Source organism: Penaeus monodon, chromosome 3 (genome assembly GCF_015228065.2).
Source record: "Penaeus monodon isolate SGIC_2016 chromosome 3, NSTDA_Pmon_1, whole genome shotgun sequence".
NCBI lineage: Eukaryota > Metazoa > Arthropoda > Malacostraca > Decapoda > Penaeidae > Penaeus > Penaeus monodon.
Window position 1 is genome coordinate 30,089,392 of NC_051388.1, and position 5,551 is coordinate 30,094,942.

General features: G+C 44.7%; 1 pseudogene; it reads right to left on the bottom strand.

Moving 5' to 3' along the window:
* Positions 1-4,185: 4,185 nt before the first annotated feature.
* LOC119585871 overlaps positions 4,186-5,551 on the bottom strand; it is a 3,835-nt pseudogene continuing 2,469 nt past the window's right edge.

Genomic DNA, 5,551 nt, shown 5'->3' on the forward strand with positions numbered 1-5,551 from the left:
AGATTGGCTTGCACTGATGTCAACACGTAAAAAGATAACTCTATGTTGGGTGCCAGCGCATGTTGGTATCAGTGGGAATGAGCGAGCTGATCAGAAGGCAAAGGCAGCTGCCGCTCAGCCTTGTGATGCTCGTTTTCCTCTCCCACACACCGACCTGAAACCCAGCATCAGAAGTTGTCTTCGTGATAAATGGAGGGAACAATGGAGGCATACCTCCAGAAACAAACTGCGAGACATTAGAGATGACCTTGGCAGTTGGGCGACTAGCATCCATCCCAACCGAAAAGTGGAAGTTGTATTAACAAGAATAAGAATCGGGCACACAAGACTGACTCATGGGCCAATGATGGCTAAAAATGAAGCACTTTGTGAAGGATGCCAAGAGCCATTAACGATCGCACATGTAGTGGAAAGATGTGCAACATTCTCAGACCAAAGACGTATGTACTTGTCTCCCCCATATACACTGAAAAACGTATTGGGGGAAGATTGTGACATAGAGGGTCTTATTAATTTCCTTAGGGAGACTAATATTTCAATAAAATTTAATTATGCATAATGTTTATGCAATAATTTTATGCACTTAGAGCATAATATTTATGCTTTGATTTTTAATCTATTTATTATTATTTGTAAGATATTTATTGATAGATTTTTAAAGTTTTAAACATTTTAATATTTCTAGTTAACAAGGTATTCGCCGCTAATGACCTTAGCTGTTGACGCGGCAGATAATTTTAAATAATCAATCAATCAATCACAAGAGATATGCTCTCCAGCATATGATGATTTGATGACATCTCCTATGATATGCCATAGCTTGGATGATATGATGGGTCAAGGTGTTGCCTAGCAGGTGCTAATTAAACAGCATGAGGTAAGGTGGCTGAAGGCATTAGAGAGGGAGGGGCTCCTACCTGCCTATTCGTTCCTATATAAAATTCACTAGAGTGGCAGTTATGAGATGGTATGCCATACCAGTCCCTAGCAAAAGAATGGCAACTCAAAGGCACCATAAGGCAGTCACACTAAGGCCCCCCCAGACACATACTTCCCTGCAGAAGTAAAGGTCTGCCCACATCCGACCACGAGCTCAAAGATGAGGTCCGTTTCACAAGAAGGTGCGCACTGTTATCCGAATGCCAAAGAAAATCGTATAGAATAGAATAGCTACAAGGCACGAAGCTAATTGCAAGCAATTAGAATTGCGGCAACAGCGAAAAGTGTGCGCAAAACAGCCAGGGTAAAACGCAAGAGGCAAGGAGGAGTCAAATCACTCTTTGCCAACCACAACAAAAACCTTGAGACCTAGAACTCCTGAAAGCCCTCATATATATATATATGTCCCTGACACATATATGTCCGTGAGGCCCGGCATTGGAGTAGAGAGATAGTTCTTGTTTGTTGTTCTTTTTTTAAGGATCCCATTATTTCATGGGTTGCTCACTGCTGAACGCAAATGAAAAGGATAGAGTGCCCGAGAATGGATTCTTTTAAGGTATAGATTTTTAGATGAGCAAGGGTTCAAAATCCATAAATTTGCACTTTTTATCGGCTTCAGGTCGACACTCCATCTCGAACATAACCACGCTAACTGCAGTGTTGACCCTTGAACCTTGGTAACTTCTACACTTACTTTTACTTTCTCTAGCTTCGCTCACACTCTTTTTCTTTACAAACATATTAACTTACGTTCCTGGATGAATTAAACAGGTGATGGTAGATAAATATTTCGTACCAAGGATCGACGGTTATCCATATTTGTTATAAATCACTACACATCAACAAGAGTGGAAGCTTGATATCCCATTCCATCTGTCCTTCGGTACAGTACTTGGCCAGCTCCTGACCATCCCGTCAAATTGTGGTCTCAGAAGCGTCATCATGGTCTTCCTGATTCCCGTCAACTGGCAATACTCTCGGAAAATGGCCGCCTCAGTTCCTGTCCTTGGTCAGAGTGCAACTCGCCAGGAACTCCAGAACAGTTGAAGAATTGCTTCACCAGGACCTTGGCGACTGTAACTGCTTCATGGTTGGTGATAGAGTAGGTTTCTGGCCGCTTTGTAAAATAATCCATAGCCACTAAGATGAACTGCTGCCTTCACCAGAAATGGTCCAGCCACATCCATTGCAATCCACTCCATTGGTGTGCCTCCTTGATACAATTTTAGAGGCACCTTTCCCCTCTTTGTTGGCCCCTTCTTTGCATTGAAGGTGTTGCACATCTTGCACCATTCTTGCACGTCCTTACGCATCCCAAACCAATAATATTGCTGGTGCAGTTGACTAAGTATCTTGCTGTTTCCCATGTGTCCATTTGCCATGCCATCGTGTACTTCTTGCATCAGTTTGGCCCGGAGCTCCTTTGGCAACACCACCTGCCAGAACTTGACACATCCATTAGCCTTTACCATTTTCTTGCAGAGCACCATCCTTCATCTTCAAGGCGTCCCACTCATGCCAGTAATTCTTGGAAGCCAGGCTCATTGGAGCCACTGTCACCCAGTTTGGACGATCCTGACCATCTCCATGCTCTGCACTACTGGTCCAATGTCCTGGTCCCTTTTATGTGCCTCCTTCAGCACCCTGTTGTTGACATCCTTTATGACTTGTTCCTCTTGCAGTAATCAGATGGCACCTTCTTGCTGCAGTGACGGCAGTCTAGTTCACCGAGTGCATCGGCGTTGATGTGGGCCTTCCCTAGCCAGTGTAAACCCTCATTGTTATGTTGGTCTAACTTGCCAGCCATTGTGCCAGTTGCTCCCCTGGGTTTCTTTAAGTCTTCAGCCAACGAAGAGCTGTATGGTCACTACAATGGTAAACTTGACACCATACAGGTAATGGTGGAAGTGGTCCAGACTTTTCATTATTGTAAGCAGCTCTTTTCTTGTTACACAATAGTTACACTCTGCCTTACTGAGTTTGCAACTATAAAAAGCCACAATATGCTCGTGTCCTATTCCAGCTCCTATTCCGTTCACATTTGTATCAGAACCCATGATATAAGGGATACTAAGATTCGGATACATCAGCACTGGTGCTTGTGACAGTGCTTCCTTCAGTTGATTGAAGGCCAGTTCTTATTCCTGATTCTACATGCCAGTGACTTGATGCAGAGGGATGGCAATCCAGGCAAAATTTCTTACAAACCTTCTATACTATGTACAGAGCCCAAGGAAGCTGCGCATTTCTCCTTTATCCTTGGGTTCTGGCCATTCTTGTACAGCTCTCACCTTTACCGGGTTTGTTTTCACTCCATGCCTGCTCACTACATGGTATAGGAATGGCATCACAGTCTGGAAAAGCACACAACTTTAGACTAGCCTGCTTAAAGCATTTAAATACCACCTCTAGTCTTTCTAAGTCTTGCTCAAAAGTGCACCCATACACAATAACATTATCTAAATAGATGAATGCTGATTTCCACTGTAGCCCATCTAGAATGCATTCCATAAGATGTTCAAATATGGCAAGCGCATTACATAAACCTGATGGCATAACTTTAAAATGCCTTAGTCCTTGACCAAATGAAAATGCCGTTTTACACTTATCCTCCTCAGCCATCCTTTTGGCACTTTTGAAATCGACAGCACTAAACCACTGCATGCATCAAGCATGTCATCCACACGTGGCAGTGGATAAGCATCCTTAATGGTCACCTCATTAACGGCCCTGTAATCCACACAGAAGCGTCTGGACCCGTCCTTCTTCTTTACAAGACCACAGCAGATGACCAGTGGCTGCTTGACTTCTCAGTGATCCCCTGTGCCTGTATCTCTCCAATATCTTCTTCCAAAGCACGCTTCTAAACTGGGATATACATCTGGGAGTATATTTAACAGGGTGACTTCTACCTGTATTGACTTGATATTTCACTAGGTCTATACAGCCAACATCCAAATCCCCTGTCGAAAATATAGTAGCATAAATACACAATAACGTCTACAACTTGTCAGCCTGGTCCCCTGTAAAGCCTTGGACACTCCCCTGCAGCAAGTCTTTCAAGTGGGGAAGCACGTCAGTCCTTACCTCAAACTGCCTCACCACTATATTGTTTACAAAAGACATCTCTATATGCTAATGTTGGTCCTGTATGCACTGTTGTCTATTGTAAACAACATGTATTGCTACTGACTGCACCCTTGACCTATGGTTTAGCTGCTGTTGTCTAAGCTCTGCAACAAATTATATGGACTGGGGCCTGGCAGTTGTCGACTGGCATGCCCCTTCCTCCAGCCTCCCGTTGTTTCCCGCAGATTTCTTCGGGCACTTCTGTGACAGATGGCCCTGTTCACCCCAACTCCAGCAGCAGAGTTGGTGTTGGTATCCTAAAGCCACATAATCGATTGATTGTGTCTTAGCCGTGGGGCATAATTGCTTACGGTGACCTTGCTGACCACATCTCCAACATTTTCCCTCGAATTTTGTCCTAGGAGGACTGCTTGAGTGCCTCCTCACCAATGCATGCCTAGCTCTGAGACCTTGCTAGACTCTTGGGTACACCTACATTATACTACCGTTGCCGCTCATCCTGAATGACTCGTACTCTAGTACACGGGCCTGCTTTACATAAACTTACAGTTGTTGATCTTGCAAAGTATCCACAAATTAGTCCCTCAGCAGAACAGACACTAGATCTTTATTTGCCCTGGGGTAAGCACAACTCTTAACTCCTCATGTCCTCACCCTGGCCCTAAATCTGGCTCGGAATGCTTCGGACTGGTGTTGGTGTCCATATCTTCGTTCCAGGGCCGCTTTGATAGCTGAGTATGTTGCCCTCTGTGTTGGTGATAGGTATCCCATAATTTCTACATCTTGGTCCCTGAGACTTCTTACCAGTTACACTGCCATTTCCTGCTCATCCCAGTCTTGTGCCACCGCCAATACTTCGAATTGTGCTAGATAGGACTCCAGTGACACTCGACCATTAAAATCTTGTAGTTTCCTTTTTGTCTTGTTTTGTTACTATCTGAACGTAGTGAAGGTGGTATGGAAGCTCGAGGGGGGTCCGAGTCCCTATGGCTGTCTGTCATCTCAGGCTGCACCAGCGTCAAATCAAGCGGCGGCACCCTGGCCTCGCTCACTGCCTCACCCGATGCCAACTTCTCTTGTAGTCCCATTACCGCTATTTTCGCCTTTTCCAGCTCCCTACGTGCTTCTTCCTTCATTTCTTCTTTGTATTCCATAATTTCTTCTTTGGCTCTCTTTTGGCTTTCTTCTATTATGTTACTCCAAATCCCTTCCTCATACTGCACGCTCTGCTCCACACATGCAAGCCTGCACTGGGTGTCATCTACCTAGTGTTTCTGGTCTTTCATGAATTCACTAATTTCCTCACGGATCTCATTCACTTCCTGGCGAATCTCGATCGTCTGCTTCTCCACGACATGCATCTGGCTTGCCATTATCTGGGTTGCTCGCTCACTACACTCCTTCCTCAATGCATTCATCTCTTTTAACACTTTGCATGTCGTTGCCTCTATCTGCCCACGCACTTCTCTTACTGCTCTAACTTCTCTCACTGCTACACTTTCTTCTCCTACCTTCTGGA